We start from the raw sequence: 21,111 nt of genomic DNA, 5'->3' as shown, positions 1-21,111 counted from the left end.
AATAAAATAATAATTTTGCTCCTAATAGTATCCTAATATCCATGTGAAGATGGACATTAATTTGGCATTCTATAACATCTGCAACTTCAAGGATCATCTATCATTGTTTACTAGGATTATTTATATTATTTATATTTTTAATTCTTTGAAAGTAACTCTCAAAAGGGGATGAGAGACAAACTTTGCTTTTAGATTTCACAGATACTTGCAGACAAAGGAAGCAATGAACTTGGTTCCCTTGAGTGTCCTCAAAGGTTTGAAAGGACCCTTTTGTGTCTCACTTTTCATGTCACTGCCTCTTCCTGGTCCTCAGTTCCTCTCTTTAGGATTTTAAAGCCCGTTTCAAATGCCATTATCAAACAGTGTTAATTCCCAAATTCATACACTGTTTAGATCTATTCCTCCTCTCTTTCTTCACATCCCAAGCACTGTCCCAGGATGTTACTCAGTTTTTTCCCCACAGCCCCACCTAATACCTTGTTTCCATCTTTGGTTCAGCCACTTCCACTACCAAAACCTTACCAGATCAGTACCTGTTCTACTTTTGCCCCCTTATTTCCTTTCTTTTCCCCTTAATCTCTCATCTGATCTCAGTGCCACTCCAAAGAATTGGCTTCTCACTACTCCCTTTCACTTCACTCTGGCATCAGATCACCTATGTACCCACTCCTGCCCAGAGCTCCTTGCTCTCCCCCTTCCTCTGCTCTCAAGCCCTGCTCCATCCCTTTGAATTTCAGTGTGATGACTTCTCGTGCTGCCTGTCCTGAGGGATGCAGGGAGAGGAATCCCATTTGGATTGCATTTTGTCACTGGATAAATGCAACCCAGGAGGTTTCATTGCTTTTCTGTTTTCCTTGAATTTTTTGTGACACTGATTTTGAGACAGTTTTAGGAGTACGCATCTTATACTTCATAAGCACACAACAGCTTCTGGCTGCAACCCAGCAGGAACCTCCTACATTTCACAGGTGGTTTGTGAGCTGCAGATGGAGAATTTCTGTGCAAAAAAAAAGCTAAAAAAAATCATCTATCCTTATTTGTCCTTTCATTACTATTGGTTCTCACCAGTTCTCTGCCTTTCTGAGAGTTACAGAATTGCATTCAGCTTAAAGAAAGCTTTTAAAGAATAACAAGCTCTCTTATTTTGCAACACTATTCTGACTGCCACCAGAGTATTTCATTAATTTCCAGCTTTCCTACTCTCCTTTGTGCTGTTGCAGAGAAATGTGGTCCTGGCTGGCAACAGCACAGAAAGTAGTGCCCCAGAGGGTCTTCTGCAGAGAGAAATGTAGTGTGCCAACAGAGCAGAAAAGGAAGGGGAAGGGTATAGAATCGCTGAATCTTTAAGGTTGGGAAAGAACTCCAAGATCATCAAGTCCAACCTTTGACTGATTCCACCGTGTGAACTAAACCATTGCACTGTTATTCCAGTCATTTCTTGAACACCTCCAGGGATGATGACTCCACCACTCCCCTGGGCAGCTCGTTGGAGTGCTGGACCACCTTTCAGTGAAGAAATTGTTCCTGGTGACCAACCTGAATCTTTCCTGGTGCAGCTGGAGGTTATGCTCTCTTGTCCTGTTGCGGGTGTCCTGGGAGAAGTGGCTGACCCCCACCTGGCTACAACCTCCTTTCAGGTATGAATGAAGGAGCAAATCTTAATCAGCTTAATCAGACAGCAACTCACCAAATTTTGCAATATAAATTTGAAATTATTTTCATGAGCCACTAAGCAGCCAGTTTTCCCTGCCCAGGCTGAATTTTCCCTGCTGAGGCTCTTCCTTAAGGAACACTTCCCTGACCAACAAGTCTTTTAGCAATACCAGTTTTAAGCTTTTGATCCTGCTGCCCAGCTCTGCCAGATTCTCACTTCCACATACTACATTAAAGTAAGAGCTGCTGAAAAGCACAACATCTATCATCTAGTGAACCAAGATATCACAGCCTGTAACACCAATTAAATAAATAAAATGTACTCCACATTGCACTGGGGAAGAGCTTGACGGAGGTTTACAGTCACAGACACCACTTGACAATGCGAATGCAGAATCTTTACTCACCAAGCTCCCACCAGTAGAATGAGAAACATGCTGGCATGTGATACTTGGATAAAAGCAGGTCCTTTTTTATGTGATTATAATTTGTTGACACAAGCTTATCAAAGCAGACACTAACAGCAGGTTTAAAAATTGATGGGGCAAGTTCATCGGCAGTCAGTTAAAAAAAAAAAAAAAATCAGTGTTTTTCCAGCTAGCTCATCTGCTAGTTTCAGGCAAAATTAAAGGTAAGAAGAAAAGGCCATTTATCTTTAAACTGACTTCAAATTTGCTTCTAATCATCTGGGAACTTTGTTTGTTGTATTTAAGAAAAAAGAAAAAGCTAATTTAAAAGAAAAATAGAAATGTATTTTAAGTCCTATTGCTTTTGTTCATTTTCATCATACTCAAGTACTTAGACTCTCAAAAGGACATAAAACAGTGAAAATGGTACTCATGGCAGATGAAAAATGCACCCACTGCAATTATTTTATAATTAAGCCCTGATGGTGTAGCATTTAGAAAGAGTCAACCTATCAGAAAAATCCAAGTCTATAAACAGAGAGCTGGATTTGCAAGTGTTTTGTTTGTACTGTTAATGAAGGAGAAATCGAATGAGAATAGGATGCAGAAATGTTACAAGCCTGTACCTTGGACATTTGTCCTTGGTGATATCATATTCTCCTCTTAGGGAAACAGCTCAGAGAGACCAATGTGCAACACAAAGAAGGTAACAGTACACAGGTGTTTGTTGCTCTGGTTTCAGGGTCCAGCTGTGTTCTAATACTACCTGCCAGTGTTTCACTAACTGCTGTCCACCGGACCAGTATTTGTGTCCATATCATTCCATGCTGTCTAGATAACAAGCAAAACACAAGGCATGGTCTGTGCCTTCACAGGGAAATGAAAAGAATAACATGGTCACTTAACCCGACTCTTTCCATGCAGCTGTAACCTCTCATTAAGCAGCTGCCTCTAGCAGGCTGAGTTTTGAATCATTGCAGTGTCCCTGCTACTTGGGAGGCTGTGAATTTGCTGACTGATCCCAGCATTCCTCGCTGTTAAAAAACCAGAGAATTTTAACAAAAACAAGTCCAGCTCCTACCAAAGATAAAGCAGAAACAGCTCTGCAAAGATCTAGATGTCAGCCATTGTTTAGAAGTAACACAAACCCAGTGTCAAATAATGTTCAAAACAAAATACACGATGGTAAAAGCACGGGTTGTATCTTCAAAGAAACTCTAGAGCTGGGGCTCTCAAATGGAAATGTTTAAAGTATCCATTTTGCATATTTTGTAAACATCAACTTGAAAAAACATCCATCCATGAGTAGCAGTCTGGAATACTGACTTGATATTCTTTTTACTCCCATTAGTGAAAAGTAAATTTCAATCAAGTAAAGGGAGATGTGAACTTCGGACTCACCAGGCTCTCCACAACAAGGCCGTAGATTTAAATAAGTGGTATAAAAATAGAGAGCTTGTTAATTTTACATCCTATTCATACATGAAACAATTGATATGATGAGGACGTCAGCAAATTGATGTGGTTTTGAGAAGTTCAGTTAACATTTCAGTAACATGCAGAGCTCATCTGGGCCCTTTATGCAGGGGATATTTTCTTATAATGCACAAATATGGCAAAAATATTTTCAATCCGATTCTAATTAGTCTTGCAACACAAAAATAGCATGCAGCACAATTAATATGCATAAAACATAAACCCATTAACAGACTGCATTTAGGTGAGTTAAAGGAAGTGAACCAAGATCGTCATAAATCTTATGTGCTTTTGGTGATATACTGACAGGTAGGAATTAAACATGCAAGGAACTTTTATTGAACTGTCCAGATCCTGTTTATATTCAATCAAAGTTGCCCACTTTATCATGCTGCTCTTGACATTGCTGCGAAATAGATAACAGCTAAATCAGAGACTGTCAAACTGGAGTAACTGTCAGGAATTAAATGGTGCTGCTGAATAAAAGCCATAATTGAAATGCACAAAAAAAAAAAAAAAAAAAAACAAAAACAAAAAAAAAACCAAAAAGCCAAGTCTCTAAAACAATGTGAGAAACTTGAGATGACATTGCAGAGACACCAAAAGTCCCTGATACAGCAATAGAATTGAGCAGATTGTTTGGGCAAAATGTCATCATTGGAGCTTTCTTGTCCCTTATTACACAGAGACATCATCTGGGACTGCACAGTGCTGAATTACTATTTACAGCAGTTTGACCTTGAACATTATAATTGCATTAATACAGCCCATTCAGTGGAACTGATGGATAGTTAAGAGGTCAGTGAAAATGTATAACAGATTTTTGTATTCAAATAGGAAAGAAAGAAAGAAAAAAAAAGAGAGACTTGCATAGATCCTAAAAGGAAGCATCTGTTCATAAAACACCTGGACTAACAAAGGGCAGTCTTTTCTATGCAACAGTTAAGATGCAATACATTATTGATCAAGCATTGTAACAAGTTTAGCACCCTTTCAGAGCTTTCATGATGCTCTGATTATGGGATGTAAATTGGAATCTCAAAAACACGTGAGTTTCCTGAAGATGAAATTTAGACACCCTCAAGCATGTTCGATTAACTGAGTGACAAAGAATTGCAAGCAGGAGTTTAAAATTCAGTATTCATTCAAAAGAAACCAATTTGAGGTTTTCAAATACTCCACTAACAGCAAGAGACTAGCAGTATATAGCCTGATTATTTCACATCCTAAAGCTTTTCTCACCCCTACATTTATAGAGACATCTGCAAACGCTAATAGAGTTCTCTCTAGGATGGGGATCATTAAGTCAAAGTACTCAAGCACAATGGGCAATGAAAGATTGAATTGGTTAGTGCTCATAACAATTGACAATGATGCTAATATATATCAGTACTTCACTGATTTTGTGCAGTGTATTCAACATCTGGAGACTCTTCCCTGGATTTTATGCAATCACCATAAAACTTTAAATAAATACTAACATACACATGTCAAATATATATCTGTATCCTGTTTTTCATTATCTGGAATTGCCCATAAAAAACTTCAGGAACCAATGGGAGAAGAGAATAATGAGCACTTTTCATACTGTGGGCAGCCAAAAAGGTGGTCCAGTGCAGTCTTCTGTTCCTGCATGTGATACCACCACTGCGTCCACTTGAGACTTGATTTGACACCAGTCGCGTCACTGGGAGATTGTCCCTGATTTCTAAAGAGTTCAAGAGCTCCCTCCTGAAAGTGTTTTCAGTAGGGAGCTGGGAACCACTGAGTAGAAAATCCCCTCACTCTGTTGCTGTTTGGTCACACTCAAAACAAAAAGCCCCAGGGGATATCAAGTGGAGAATAAGAGTCAAGGTTCCTGTCTCCCCTCAGGTCTGAGAGCAGCCTGCAGCAGATGCTTGGGGAACTGGACAGGTCCAGTGCACCATTCCATCTGGTCATGCCGGGAAATGGCACCCTGACTTCATTGTATGGTAATTCTATTAACAGAATGCAAAATAACACTGCCTAAATTCTTCCTCTTCAAGCAAAGATCGTCTACCCATCTTGAGATCTAAGGGCTCAGTTCTTCTCCAAGCTGGGGAAAATATATCCTTGACTATAGATGCAAATACTATTATGGATCTCTCTTGTACCTATTTGCCTTCAAAAGGCAGAACTAAAACCCAAACCAGATTGAACTGCAAAAATTGCACGTCAAATTCTTGTTTGAGCCAGAGGCCACAGGTTGTTTATATATCTACACACATGGAACTGATAACTTTCCTGCATAATCACATGATATTTCTTTTAAAATAAGAGCTTTTTCATGAGTTTGTATCTGAATGCATTACTGACTGTGAACATATATTATCACTCATCTGCACAGGAAATTTTGGGACATACAGTGTTGTGTGTAAAGATGAATATAAGGAGGTGATATAGTTCTGTTTCTTTGCAACATCTATTTGTATTTCTTGGGGTAAACAACATGAGTACAACCCAACACATTTATTGAAGAAAGGTACTGACCTACAGCTGTCATAATAAAATTTTCTCTGTTTAAAATCTGAATATTATTTGCACCTATTTAAATTATTAAAACCCCTCATTTAATCAATAGAAATAACATGAAGAATGGGTTTATGGTTTACCCTTGTATAAAGACACTCATGTTTGTTTTTTCTTTTCAAATTATGAAATATAAAAGTAATTTTTGTCTTTTTTTTTTGACTTCTTTGTCAGCCTTTCATACCATCTCATATCATTTGCCAGGTAAGAACAACTGCAGTAGGATTAGACACCTCGAAAGACATAGGACAGGTTTTATGGCATATGGAAACAGACTCTTGTGTCTGTTAAGAATAAATAAAAGTATAATCTACTTCATCATGATTTTTCACTGGTTGTGAAATGACGCATTTCTTTTAAATCCAACAAAAAAAAAATTTGGAACATTTCTGCTCTGTATATTGTCGTCTCTCAAGATCAGCAGTTCTCCTTTTCACACTATGATGGATGATGCACTGGATTACAGAACCCAACTATATCTGCTCTCCCATTTCCTTGATATTACATTCATTGTATTCCACAGCATGAACTCACAGTCAAGATCCTGAATATTGCTCCATGATAAATATCACAGATGAAGAGATGGTCCAGAGCCAATATTATTTTTGTGGTGCTGGCACATCTCCTGAGCAATGTGTTTGGTAGTAAACACTATTTCAGTTGCAAAAAGTTCTCAGGCACTGCTTTCAGAAAGAAAGTAATTTTTACAAGTATTTTAAAATACTTCATGGAGTTTTTTTCCTTCAGCAACTCTTTCTACAAATCAATATTTCTCTTTCCTTCCTTGAACATTTGTAGGAGCAGGGGGTGATCCTGTCAATACTTACACCAGTGAGAAGTTCAGCTGCACTGGTGCCCTGTTATATTCATCAGTACTACACGTACAGTGAAGTGCTGGCAAGACTCATAGCCTTGATATATCAACTCAGCTCTTCCCTGAAATACAACCATCTCTGGGGTAAAGCGTGATAAATATTCAACAGCACAGGGAAACACTACTCTGCAGATTTAAGACTCAATCTGGCAAATACTTACACAAGAGTATATTTTCTTCACACTGCTAAAGAAAAATACTTATTATATAAACGTATTCATAGGCACAAGATTGCAGAGTACGGGACCCAAGAGAGCAAAGAGAATGGAGGAGAAGGAGGAGAAAGCCTTCCCAGTACACCCCAGGGGCTTCAGTGTGGATTGAATCTCTTGCAAAAACATAGAGGATACAAGTTGGTCAAGCTGGCAGCAGCTGGAACTAAAACCATTCAGGAATGCTCTGTACCAGGAGTGGGGGTGTCAGCTCAGCACTGCTAATGTCCAGTGAACCCAGGAATGTGGCTGAGCACTGCTGACAGCAAACCAGGCTGTTTAAACATCCGGGCATGAAGATGGAAGGGAACAGGAAGGAGTAAATGCCCTTTGCTGACATAAGTTGCAGGATCTATCTCAGTCATGTGTCTGCCTCAGTTTCATCTCTGTCCCAAGATTTGGTAAAATTTTTTAAATAACCCACAGCATCTGAAGCTCTTCAGAAAGCTCAGCTCATGCACGTTTTCACAGATGAGATAATATTTCAGTTGTGCAATGGCAAGTCTTTGGGCATCTGATCAAATATAATTCCTATTTTTCCACAGGAAATTGTCATTTCTTCACTGATCTTCCTTCATTTCAGCACTGTTAAAAGAAGCCACTTTAAACACCTCCCTGGCACTGCTTCCCAGAGAAATGTTTCCCTATTTCACTCTTCATACAGGTCTGCAATAAGGAGATACCTGTAAGCCATCCTTTCTAAAACTGTATTTTCCATTTAATAACTCATACAGAACCAGAATTACAGGAAATGTGTTAATGGATTTCTTTTTTTTCATAGTCCAGGCTTAATTCAATCTCTTCAGTGCACAGAAATAGAGAATTTTTCATTCTCTCCTGTTTGGGTATGCAGCTTACTGAAGTATAAGATGGTCTCTTCAATCTGCAGAAACTGACACAAAAAGATAGATCTGTAATATTTGGTGATCACATATTAGATATGCGTTGCAGAACTTGCTCGGGCACTTATTCAACAATAACAGACTGAAGCCATCTGAACCAGTCTGAAAAAACTGATTATGTTTTTTACTTATGAGCAGTGATGCCCTTTACTATTATATGAACAAGTTTATCTAAAATCATAATGGAACAGCTGCAACAGTTCTAATTTATTATCTGGAGGGTTGATTTTTGGCACGTTGGTTGGGTTTGTTTTCTTTGGGGTTTTTTGTTCAATTTTAATGTACAAAATTTGGGTTGCCATTTCTGTCTTGTTTAAGACTGGATTTTATCCTTAAAGGGACATTTCCCTCAGCTGAAGCTTTAAAGAAAGTAAATGTCACTTCAGTTTGTCCTTTCAACCCACACCAACTGAGGAACAGTCATTCTTTTGCTAATGAAAGTCTCTTGGCCCTCTGGCAAACTAAGATTAAGAGACAACTGATATTTCCAAAGCTGCTTTGCAGGATTTGTGCATACAATTTCCTTTTTGCTCTTGATGTATCTGAAGCCACAGACGTGAACAGGTAAAAACCTACAGCAAACTGCAGCACAGCACATGCTTAGCTATGAGCACACCTTGTACTGGAACACATTTATTTGTAAGAATTTGTAAGATCAAGCAAGCCCTGATTCATTCTGCTGTAAATGCCTTACTACCAGCAAGGTGTTAAATTATTTTGGGTCTATGTCACGTGCTTGGACCTTGAGAAATGCAAGGCTACTACTAAGGACCATTATTTCTGTTCCTTGGAAGAGAGATATATGGATGTTTTCTGTACTTCATGTGCAGTTATACTTGAACTCTCATCATATTTTGGTTGAAATTCAAAATGCAACTACTACACCTATGCTCTCCCTTTGTGATTTTATTTTTTTTTCATTTCTCATGTCTAAAGTTCTCCTGACCAACAACTCCCTAATAATTCCACTTACCATTTATATTGCTAGAGAAGATTTCTAGGGCAACTACCACCCCCATCTTTTTGGCTGTATAAAGAAAAAAACCCAATGAAATTTCAAGAGAGCAAAGACTTTGAAAAGGGCAAGGGAAGAAGGAGAGCTCCAAAGCTTATACAGACTTTCCCTTCACAATCTAATACATCTGGACAAGCCCCAACCTAATAAAACTCCTGAACTTTTAGCCACTTATGCACTGAGTGCATTGAAGGTGTTCTTTCTATATTTTTAAGGAAACTATAAGCCACATTTACCCTTTTGAAAATAAATGTTCACTTCACTTTGGTTTTTATAACACTAAAAAAATGGGTTGATGAGCATTTCCCCTAAAATTGCCTAAAAGTGTTTCTCCTGCCAACAGTGTGCAGATATGTTATAACCACCTATCATTAGAGTGACAATACTTGCATTATCCAGTAAAATAATGTGGATATAGGAAAATCTAGCTCCTGAAAATGTTTGAAACTGGCTCAATAACTCGTAAATTTCTTGGGGTTCAGCTTACCTTTATTTCTGTGAGTAATTACCTAAGACATTTGGGCCAATTTTTTAGGACTTCCTTTTGAAAAGAATGAATATTAAGAACTAATTGTGACTCCTTAGGATATAAATATTCACTTTCGGAATTAAAAAGACATGAAAGATATGCCCCAAATTGTTTAAGATATATGTTATGTTGTGCAATCTATTCAATAAAGGGAACATCATCTGCTTCTCATCGGTTTTTACTGAGAAATTACTTTGTTAGATAGAAAAGTCCCTTGTCAACACATGTTAAAATGAACAGAAATTCAGACATTTTTGTCCTTTTTGTTCCAGTCGATCTTCATGGGATTAAATTAAATGCAAACTCTCCAAAGGTCACAAACTATTGGTCCAAGGTAGCCCAAATTCATCAATGCATAAAGATCTCTCAAGAGATAAGTACACCAAGTGATACCTAATATTCTTGAGCAGTTAAATTTCAGGACAGTCCTATGGGCAAGGGTATAACTTCTGTTGGGGTGTTAGAAACACTGGAGATACACATTTTCAAACACCCACATGCCAAAGGAGTGCAAAAATTATCTGGTGGCCTGTCACTCCTATCAAAGTCTTCAACAGAGCTATGGTACCACTGCAGCTTCTTGAGATTTTCTGCTAAGAAAAAAGTTTGGGGACAGTTATTATTTACATGTACCCCCCAAAAAAACTAAAGAAAAAAATCCTTTCTAGTATCCAGACACATCAAAAGATACAAGTCACTAAACAAATTGCTATTGTAAAATCTGAGGGAAAAATGCCACAGATCATGTAAATACCTTCAACTCAAGTGCGAATTCTAGACAACATTCATTGGTGCAGCAGCTATCCTGTATGGACTCTGTGCTTGGCCCCACATTCTCAGAAAGTTCACTGGAAGGTTGTAACCCTATAAAGGCTGCTGGTGGACTGTGTTGGTGAGGCAGAACCATCCCTGCTGCTCATGGAGACATAAGGAGAGCAGCCAAGCTGCAATTAAACAAGTCTGCCTTGTTTTATCCACAGTTGGAAGGATAAGGTATAGCAGGTAATGTTCTATCTGTGTCAGGAGGACTTTGTTGGTTTCATACACTCTCATATGTGTTTTTATGTAAAGTGTTCCTTGTTAGACCAGTTTTTTTAAAAAGGATAGTGGCAAACAGTGAGATAGATCTGAGGCAATTATGTCTCAAACTAACAATAGGTTTTATCTTTGTATTTTCTGGGTAAATAATTTTCATCACACTAGGAAGGAATGCCATCCTCTGCCAGCAGCACACTTCTGAGGAACAGGGCTGCACTTAGACTTTTCTTTTTTAATTTGTTTTATAAACCTTTTTACAATCCTTTATTTTTCAGGTATTGCATTTATATCATCAAGATTGCACCCACAGGGTGAATCTTCATATGCTTCCAACTCACTTCATGAACCTTTACCCCCTTCTACTGTTCCACATAAGAATTTAAACACCCACTGCTTTCACCTGGTACATTTTTGTTAGCTGAAGAAGCAGAAAATATTCAACTTATGTAGGTTAAACTCCTACTCTTCAGATAAATCCATGTAAAGGATGGCTGTATGGCATGTACAGAAAAATATCTGTCCTGGTTTTGGCTGGGATAGTTAATTTTCTTGCTAGTAGTTGGTATGGGGCCGTGTTTTGGGTTTATGCTGGAAATGTTGTTGATAACCCAGGGATGTTTTAGTTATGGTTGAGTAGGGATTACACAGAGCCAAGGCCTTTTCTACTCCTCACTCCCCGAGCAAGGGGGCTGCAGGGCACAGGATGTTGGGAGGGGACAGAGCCAGGACAGCTGATCCCAAGACCCAGTGGATATCCCAGACCACATGGCATCATGCTGAGCACATAAACTTGGGGAAGAACTGGCTGGGGTGGCTGCTTAGGAACTGGCTGGGCATGGGTCAGTGGGTGGTGAGCAATTGCCCTGTGCATCACTTCCTTTGTACATTCCAATTCTTTTGTCATTATCATTATTATTGTTGTTGTAATCATTGTTATTATTATTTTACCTTCCTTTTTTGTCCTATTAAGCCTATTAAATTTTAACTCAACCCACAAATTTTACTTTATTTTGTCTCCCAGCTGTCTCCCCCATCTGCCTGTAGTGGGGGGAGGTGAGTGAGAGGCTGTGGTGTTTTGCTGCCTGTGGGTAGCAAACAGTACCATAGCTTCTCATTTCACATCACTGTATCCTTTGCTGGAAATTTTATCAGAGTAACATTTCATTACTGCTTTCCATATCTAGCTCACGTCTGCAAGTATTCTGAATCCTGCTACTCTCTTCACTTATGGTGCTTCCATCCAAAAAAAATCACAGTAGCCATAAACAAAAATCTTAATTACATTTCTAAGGAACAAGCTGATGTGTCACATAAAATCTCAGCATTAAAATTCAGCCTCTTACCTGAACTTCTGTCAGTTTCTATGTTGCCTGACACATGCAAAATGAAAAGTTCGTAACAGTGGTGTAATTGGATTTCGTAGGAGGGAGAGTTTGCACCTTTCCTATTCATTTCGAAGAATGAGTCTGGAAAGATTGTTATCCAGGTATAGTTCAGATGCACAAGAGGATAATATGAAGGAGTGCTGATGGGCACTTACCCCCTCAGGTGCCTCCTTTTAAGGGAGGAAGGGATACAAACTTGTCACTGGTGACTGCTTTCCAGTGATGGTGAATGATCTTGGTCATGGATGGTGAGAGAAGCACAGTAATCCCAAAATCAGTTGATGCAGCAACTCTTTGGCCTCATGAGGCTATGACCCAGCCCTAGTATCACATTTCTTCTGCCTCAGGATGGAACAAGAAACAGCACCAAACACACACATCTTACAGAAGATGTCCTGAAAAGTCTTCAAATAGAAAGAAATCAAAAAATACAGAAGTCCAAGTTTACCATTTTGTTACTCCTCTCCGGTTCACTCTTATGTCTTTCTATACAGCAGCCTAGACTTCCAGAATTAGTTAACTGTAAATTTCAATTCTGGAACTTGATATGGTAATTCATTTTTAGGTGATCCTATGTAAATTCTATGGGATTGATGAGTATACTTGCATCATTCCCACTCTCCACTCCTGTTTATTCTCAAAAATTCATTTACACATTAAAAAGCCTTTTCTTTGTGCCTTTGCCACTTCTGTGACACGGTATAATAGCCTATTTCTTGTGCTGCAATTGATTACACTACAGAGTAAGGAGAGAAAGTTGAAAGCCTCTGATAATGAGAATACTTGTCTAAAAACCTGTTGATAGGAAGTCCATCATCTAAACACTAGATAGTCTTATTTCCTAGCAAAAGCTGGATTCATTCTTATATTATAGTAAGAGCAAAAATATCACACGAAGGGGATCAGTAGTCTAATTAAATGAATATATTAAAAGTTTCTGGTTTTGACAGGTAAAAGGTAGCTGTCAGTCTTTTCAGCACTTTGTGAATTAAGCTTCTGTCCTTCATTATCCCAAAAGATTATTATTGCTCTGTTTCTTGTGAGTGTAGTGAGCTAGAACAGCAGAGATAATAGGTTATTATAGGAAAATTTGGCTTTGACATTTATATGATAAATTTGAAGTCAATTAGAGGGAAAATACTGCATTAGATAAAGTGAGCGTACCAATTACTGCAGTGAAGAGCTATTGCTAATGGTATAATTGAAATTTATAGAGTGGTGGTCCCAGCACTGTAGAATTAGATTGTGTAAATGATGGCAATAAGAGACATGTAAACATTTTTGTTCCTAGTCATCTACAGGCTGAGGATGGAGAGAGCTTTTTTTGTTAGGATTCCATCTTAATGTTAAAAATCCACTTTGGAGTTACCAGGAAAGAACTGATGTGAGACATTCACCTTTTTCCATAAGTTCTAGCAAAAGAAAAGAAATAGCCCTTTCTGGTAAAACTTGTGTGCATTTTCATGGAAATTAAGTACATGTATAAGGAATCATTAAGAGAAAGTAAAAATAAAGTTTTCACATGGAGAATTAAGCAAATATATAACTTAATATTAACACCAAGTAATAGGGGAAACTTGGAAAAATATTTGCACAAGTTTAGGTATAGAGATGGCAAAAAGGGGAGGCTTTCTGCCTTAGATATTGGACTGTAAAATAGCACCATGACAAAACTACATGACATTCAATTTATAGTGGTTCAAAACTAGATGGAGAGATATGCTGGAAGATAAATATTAGAGAAAGTCATGTCAGACCAGATCAAAAGGACAGGTTAGTTTTTGATTAAAAACTTTCAAGTCATGCTTTTAAAAATTCTGCGTTTTCTAAAAGCCTTAAGCCAAGCATAAAAGTTGGGGAAACAGTATGAGTAGTGAATACATTGAAACCACTACTTGTGATGTGCTGTTTTGCTGTTTGTTTCCTCATGTTCATATCCAACTGTTCCCTCCTACCTCACCTCCTCTGATGCTGACAAGGACCCAGCATGAGGCTGCAGCTCTGCCCAGGTACATCAAAGGTTGGTGACAGAGGCAGTGGCTCAGCTGGGAGCCAGATCCTTGCTGGACGCTGCTACCTGACCCCACTGAATTCCACACTTCTCCTGCCAACACAAAAGGCAGGTCTGGGGTTTTCAGCAGCACCCAGCAAACCCTCAGTGCAAAGGGAAAAAGGAGCTCCGTACTCACCACCCCAAAGTTCTGCAGGCTCAGCCCTGATCCAGCTGTGGAGCAAAAGCTAAAAGAGGATCCAGTGTCCATCCCATGCAGTGCTGAGGCAGGGCACAGCTATGGGAAATGAGAAATACCAGCATGAGGCCTGAGAAGTGCACACAGTGCATGTTTTGAATGCCACTGTCACCAGGCCAGCCTATGAGAGCTGTATTTCAATACAAAGGGGACCCGCATCTCAAATATACTGATCATCTCCACTGACTTGGGTGGAATTAGTACCTTGGGGAGGGCCTGGCACAGGCTGCACACAGAAGTGGTGGATGCCCCATCTCTGGAACTGTTCAAGGCCAGGTTTTATGGGGCTTGGAGCGGTCTGGTCTGGTGGGACATGTCCCTGCCCACGGCAGGGATTTGGGATGAGATAAGTCTTTAAGGTCCCTTCCAGAACAAACCATTCTATGGTTCTATGATTCTATGAATCTGAACATTCTCTTGCCCAAAAAGTGAGTTAATTATGTGCCAAAATAGGAGTTAAGACTTAAACTGAAGCAAACTCAAGACCCTCGGCTTCAAACATTTTGGTTGTGGTGTACTAACCTGAAAACCTTTGGTGCACATGCAGAATTGGATCTGTAACACTGTGCTAGGCTCTGGTGAGATCTAAAGGAGGCTGCTCTGCTTTCACCTACTCCATAGGAGAAACAGACAGACATGGGTTTACTCTGGGATGTTATTCCTCAGGTAAACAAGACGTTCCTCCAGCAGCAGAACCCATAAACCTGGTTCACTATAGATTTGGGTCTTTTCTCCTCTGACCCCACACTCCCTGTCAGCAGCACCACTGTTCCCCTCTCCTTTCCCTCACTCCTCCTTTGCCCCAGGGTTGAACTCTGCAAGTGAGCAGCAAGCTCTGCAGAAGCCAGGCTGGAGGCAAACACACTTCCCAGCAAACAGCTCCCACAAGACAAGTGTGCAGTGCCGGAGTTCAGCCTGCCTTTTCCCTGGGGACTAATCTGGGTCTCTCCTTCTCAATCTGATTACAATCTTTTTGTAAAAATAAGATAGTTGGAACATAATTTACTTTCTATTTCAAAAGTTGCCAGCTAGTAACTGGAGAGGAAAAAGACCCAATAATCACATATTGTTTCTTTCAGAAAGTAGAAGACAAATAAATTTGAGACAGTATTTTTCACTAATGTAGCTAAAATAAAATAGCAGATATCTATTATGGGAGGAAAAATATGTGCTGAAGATAAGGTTGCTTTGTTGCTTCCATTATGAACTCCTTTTCCTGAGCTGTCATCACTTCTTCACTGAAATTTTGCTGCCTATTGAGTTTTCTGCAGTTGGAAATAAGGGAAGAAATAGTCCCTGCTCTACTTCCTGCAGAGTAAGGGATGAGACAGCAGCCTAAATCATTTCTGGCTGGCCTGCTAATTTCTTCTTCACTTATCCCACTTATAGGACCCCATCTCACCCCTGCAGCTACTGCAGCCCAAATACTAGCTTAGACTTCACTGACATTTCTTCTCCTTTTTCAAAAGCCAACTCTACATACTTTCAGATACAAAATATTACCAGTTATTTAGCTCCATGCACAAAACCCATTCCTTCCAAAATGCTCTCTCACAAATCCAGCAGTTACTCCTCCTCGATCCAATTTCTACTCAATTCAGCGTATTTCCAATTTCTCTTCTGTGGGCTTCGGGCTTCGCTTCCCACTGCCATTCCACCAAGCACAATGAGGCATGTACAGTGCTGCCCACCATACCCTGCCAGCTAGGTGACTGATTCACACATCCCTGAGGAAAAGTCATTCCTTCCTTTCTTCCTTATCTCTGCACCCTCGGCCAGGGGCACAAGTGTTAGAGAACACAATCATGAACATCATGCATGAACATTTCCCTGTGCATCACCAATGGCTACATATAAGGGATGGAAACTTCCACTGAACTGCTCTGACACGATTGTGTTGTTACCTGGGATGTCAGCTGGTCCATTATTGAGGGACATTTTTCCTGGCTGCTCTCTTCAGCAGAAGTCTGCAGTCATTAAGGCATTAGTACAAAGCATGCACATATGCACACAGAGCTGGGCTGCTACCTCTGGGTTATGTTTAATGAATGAAGCATGGCTGAAGTGCCCTGGGACTCAGCCTATCCAAATTGCTTGTTCTGAGGATGCCAGTCTGAGCTTCAGCCTCTTATGCTTAATGTTATACAAGGGACTACTTGTAGAAATAGAATGGAGATTGCCTCTTAATTTTGACTTATTTTCCTTTCCTGTACAACATTGCCATTTGAGAATGCTAGTGTAGTTCCCTCCTTCATTTCCCTCCACTTAACTCACAACATTGAGACTGAAGTTTCACCAGGTTAAAATGCTTTTAATGCACTGGGCTTTATTTGCCTTTTTGTTCTTTTTTTTTAAAAGCTCTGTGCTTCTTGATGAAATTCAACCTGTGAACAGGAAGATGCTCAAAGGACAGGCAGAGATTTAAACCTCCAAGGCTGGAGTTTTATTTATGCTAAATATTTGCTGACTGCATTTGGTCTTTTAGCCAACTGATCTAGTTCAGTTCACTCCTCCTAGGCCTCCTGCCAAAGCAGAACTTGCTTTTGTTTAGCATGCTTAGCATATTTTTATTATCACATTGATGCTCTAACCTTAGCCCTACTGGGGAGTTTTATTTCAGTTCCAGTTTATTATTTTCTATGATCTTCTCAAAGCAGAATTCAGTTATTTTTTTGCTTAACTATCTAGGGTAGCAAAATGAAAGAACAATTTGCTATTTCACTGCTCCATAACTCTTCCTACAGCAGGTGAATAACTGGATTCAGGTTCAAAACAACTGCACATTTGACAATTTATTGACAAGTGCTTTGATGGACCAGCAAAGAGATTTTTTGGCTACAAGCCCACATTAGCAGCTGACACAAGCACTAAAGCCCCAATTCTCTTTGCTGTAAACCACCAAAACCAACAAAAGTAAAAGCAGCAGATCAGCATACAAAGTGACACCTGAATCAAGGTCTTTTCATCACAGTAAAATGAGAATAAACCTATCTGCCCCATTTTATCTCAGTCCAAGTGAAAAGAGTTAAAATTTAACCATTTTTTTTAAAGCACATAAGTCTTCTAGGCAGTATCCTCTCCATTTCTCTTTTTCTTCCCCAAATATAAATTCTAAACAGTGTTACCAGGTGGATACATTGAATAGGAGACACAATTACCTTCTATTAAGAGCTACTCTCTGTATGCAAGCACCCTAGACAGATTTGGACTAAAATTATAAACAAGTATTGATGAAACAATTTGCTTCAGCTTTCATGTTCACACTCAAGGATGTAACAAGTTCTAATGGTCAGATTTCAAAAGAAGTTGGTATGAGAGCTCCAGCTGGGAACAAAGACAGCAACTAAGCCTGCAGCCCTTTCAGAAGCACAGCCTGATGGTATCCAGAATTGTGAATTACTCAGAATAGTATATTTTCTTCTTTTGCCTTCTTTAAAGCTACATAAGCCTGTGTTTACTTGCTGCTTTACAGCTTCCTCTACCAACAGCCCTGTAGTCTTTACATGAATTACCCAAGGATGGCAATTACTATAGAACAGATGCTAGCAAAAAGACAAAAAAAACCAAAAACCAAAAAACAAAAAAAAAAAACCCCAAAACACAACACCTTCTCCTTCCTACAACAATGTAATACACTTTCTTTGTATATCTGATATTTTTGTTAATACTGCTGGAACAATAAATGTGCATTTGCAGTGCCACTTTTACTTAAAAAAATTTAAAGAAACTTTTTAAAAAGGTATAGAAATCTATTTCTCTCATGGTTAATACCTAGCACAGAAGAGATCAAAATACTATGGAATATTCAGATAGTAAATAAAGAAAATATGAAACATAAAAATTCTTAAAGTGTTTGATTTAAGAGTTTATGGCCCCATTTACAATGCACCTTCAGCTGGAGGATGCCAGCAGGCCTGATGAGCAACAAGAACCTACATCTTGCTGTTCCTCCATGAGAGTTGGACCTTTACTGTTGTTTTTTTTTTCACAACTTAAATTTTCTTGCCAACTCCAGTTCACAATAAGCATTGCTGATGAGAAAGTTTTGTTTAATTTGCTTTGAAGATGACAATGACAAAAGTATTTGTATCTATGAAAAGGTTATTCTGGAACATTTACCAACAAGAACAAGCACCTCCACAGTAATTTCCATTCCCTGCACCTCCTTTTGGTTGTTTTTGGGAAGTGTTCCCACTTGCTGTTCCTGAATGTTTTCTTCAAAGCATGTGGTGTTTAAAAATCAAGGGACTTTGTGTTTTGTCCCTGATCTGCATGATCCATGTAAAGCAGCAATCACAAAAAGCAAAGAAATTAACCCCCTCTTTTTTACTTCTTTTTCCATCTGTTCTCAACGGGTACAATATTTTACGCCATAAATTGGTGATATTAGCTGTTAAATCATGCTGAAATTATTTCTGTGGCACATAATCCACAGTCAGTGCTTTTAGAGTTTATGTCCTTGAATGAGCAAAATATTCACTGAAGCTCATGGGGGTTTACCCCAAAAGATTTTCAGGATCTGACTGCAAGTGGCTTCCAAAAATGCTGTGTAATTTTGTTTCATTTTCATTTTTTGCAAAGTACTTTTGAAAAGTCACTTTAACAAGAAATTTCATTGTCTAATGGGCCGTGACTGTTCCTGATAGGATTTCATTTTAAGTTTAGTTCATTATGGTGTCATTAGGGAAGATATGACTTGTCTTATTCCATCTTATCATTTACCACGATTTTTATGTCCATTATTAGTTTGGATTTCCAGAGTAAGATATTCACTCAGCACCTGATTAAATGCACAGCAGAAGTCAAAGTGGAAGATTAATTCCCTTATGGCAAAAATAGCAATGAACTGAATGTCAACAAATCTGGCCATTTTCCAACTTGGCCCCATTCTTACTCTGGGCAGGTTGTTTTACCCTTTGTGGTAAAGCTCCTTGTCAAATGCAAAGACAAATACTGCACCAACCCCATCTGTCAGCCAATCACTGGAGACTGTAAATTCTCCAGGAAAAAGCCTCTCATCCTGCACTATGTGCCATGGACAGTGTGAACTGTGCAGCCCTGCTGAGCCTCTTGATGCTGTGCTAGGTCAGGAAGTGTCAACTGCAATGACCAGGTGTGTGTTCCTTCACAGCCCCATTGTGCTCACTCTTTGCAGATCACTCACTTAAGCACTACTACTTTTATCAGAAAAAGCCGACATTTTAGCTTAATGAACTGTCTTTGCTTCCTCTGTCAGACATCACTTTAGCCTCTGACCATCCTTTCCTGCTGAAAGTACAACACTACCAAGGTCAACTGCACTGTTTCCAGCAAGCAAATGCTCCTTTAAAACAACTGGCTGCTGTCACGGTGTCAGGGCAGCCAATGGTGTTTCAAAAATACATTGAGTCTCAAGAGATCTTATGGAGAAATTAAACTTCTTTTTCCATTGCACCATATTTAGAACAGAGCAACACACAACTAGATGCTGTTTACTTAGATTTACAGATGTGCTCAAGCCACACACACAAAAAAAATAAGATGAATGAACAATTTAGGAAAGAATTTTCACAGATCTTTAAGTCTCATTTTGACAGCAATGCTCTCTTAATGCTGACCAATGTTTATTTTGTTGTAGCTGGAAATGCAGCTCATTCACTCACTTTTGATTAAAACCTCAAAAACCACGAGACATTAAAGGCTCTATGATCCTTCTTTTAATAGTACAGTAACAGCAACACTTACCTATCTCCCACGGCATGAGCTCTTCAAGGTGAAGGTGGCTAGACAACATCTTGATAAAAAGTGAATTCATTCCCAAATGGTTATTCAATACTGCCAGCTAAAACTAATTACAAAATTGGGTCAAAATGAAAAAAAAAAAAAAATCAGTAAGAAAAGAGTGGGTTTTTTTCAAAATCCTTCAAAATCAGATTTTTCAGCTTTTCATTTTCAACTGGCATTTTCTTTTTTCAATGCTTTTGTTTGGCCTATGTTTAGATAAAACCAAACCAATTCCCATGAAATTGAAGTATTTCAATTTGCATTGTACATCTGGTTTCTAGTTAAGCAAAACAAAGTTTTTCCAAGTCTGGTCACTACCCCTCCATCCATTGCAAAACTAAAAACCATCAGTAATAGCCACCTTGCTTGGATTGGAATTGAGATTTCCCCCCTTCAGTTTATATTTTGGCCAAAACACTGAAAACCCCTCATATTTGCCAAGCTCCATTGAAACACAAAGGCTTATAGCTGAGTGCTCTGGAAACCTCTTTGGAGCTCTGGGAGATGAGAAGTGCTCCAGTGCATTTGCTTTTGTTTGTACAAGCTGTAATAGAGTTGGTGGACACCACATTTCAGTACCACATATTTGGGATACTCGAGGGGTGTTCTCCAGGCAGCTGCTAAAGCTTGTTATGGCTTTTATGGTATGGGAGGCTTTTTTTTTAACCAGCTTTTCATGTATTATGATCTAAGTATCAGAACTAGACAAGATGGGGATTTGTTCAGTGCTGAACTCTTTCAAAGACCTGATCCACATTTCTGAGATGAGAAGCTGATGCAGCAGAAATATTCTGCGTGTTAGCGGCTTCAAATTCTATCTCACACAAGTCAGATCCCATCAGTATGCACTTTTAGATCTATTACAGCAATATCAGCAGTCCTTGATTTCTCAAAAATGGTGTTATTTGTGCAGGCAGAGCAAGCTGTCACCATCTGACAGGTTTAGATTATTTCACAGGGGACAGCCACTGCAAGGCACAGACAGCAATTGATTCATTTCTCATCACACAAGCTCAACACCTACTGCAGAGCCAAGCTGGGTTAATGCAAAATTAAAA

Source organism: Coloeus monedula (genome assembly GCF_965178545.1).
Source record: "Coloeus monedula genome assembly, chromosome: 10".
Lineage (NCBI taxonomy): Eukaryota > Metazoa > Chordata > Aves > Passeriformes > Corvidae > Coloeus > Coloeus monedula.
Note: the sequence above shows the minus strand (reverse complement) of the source record.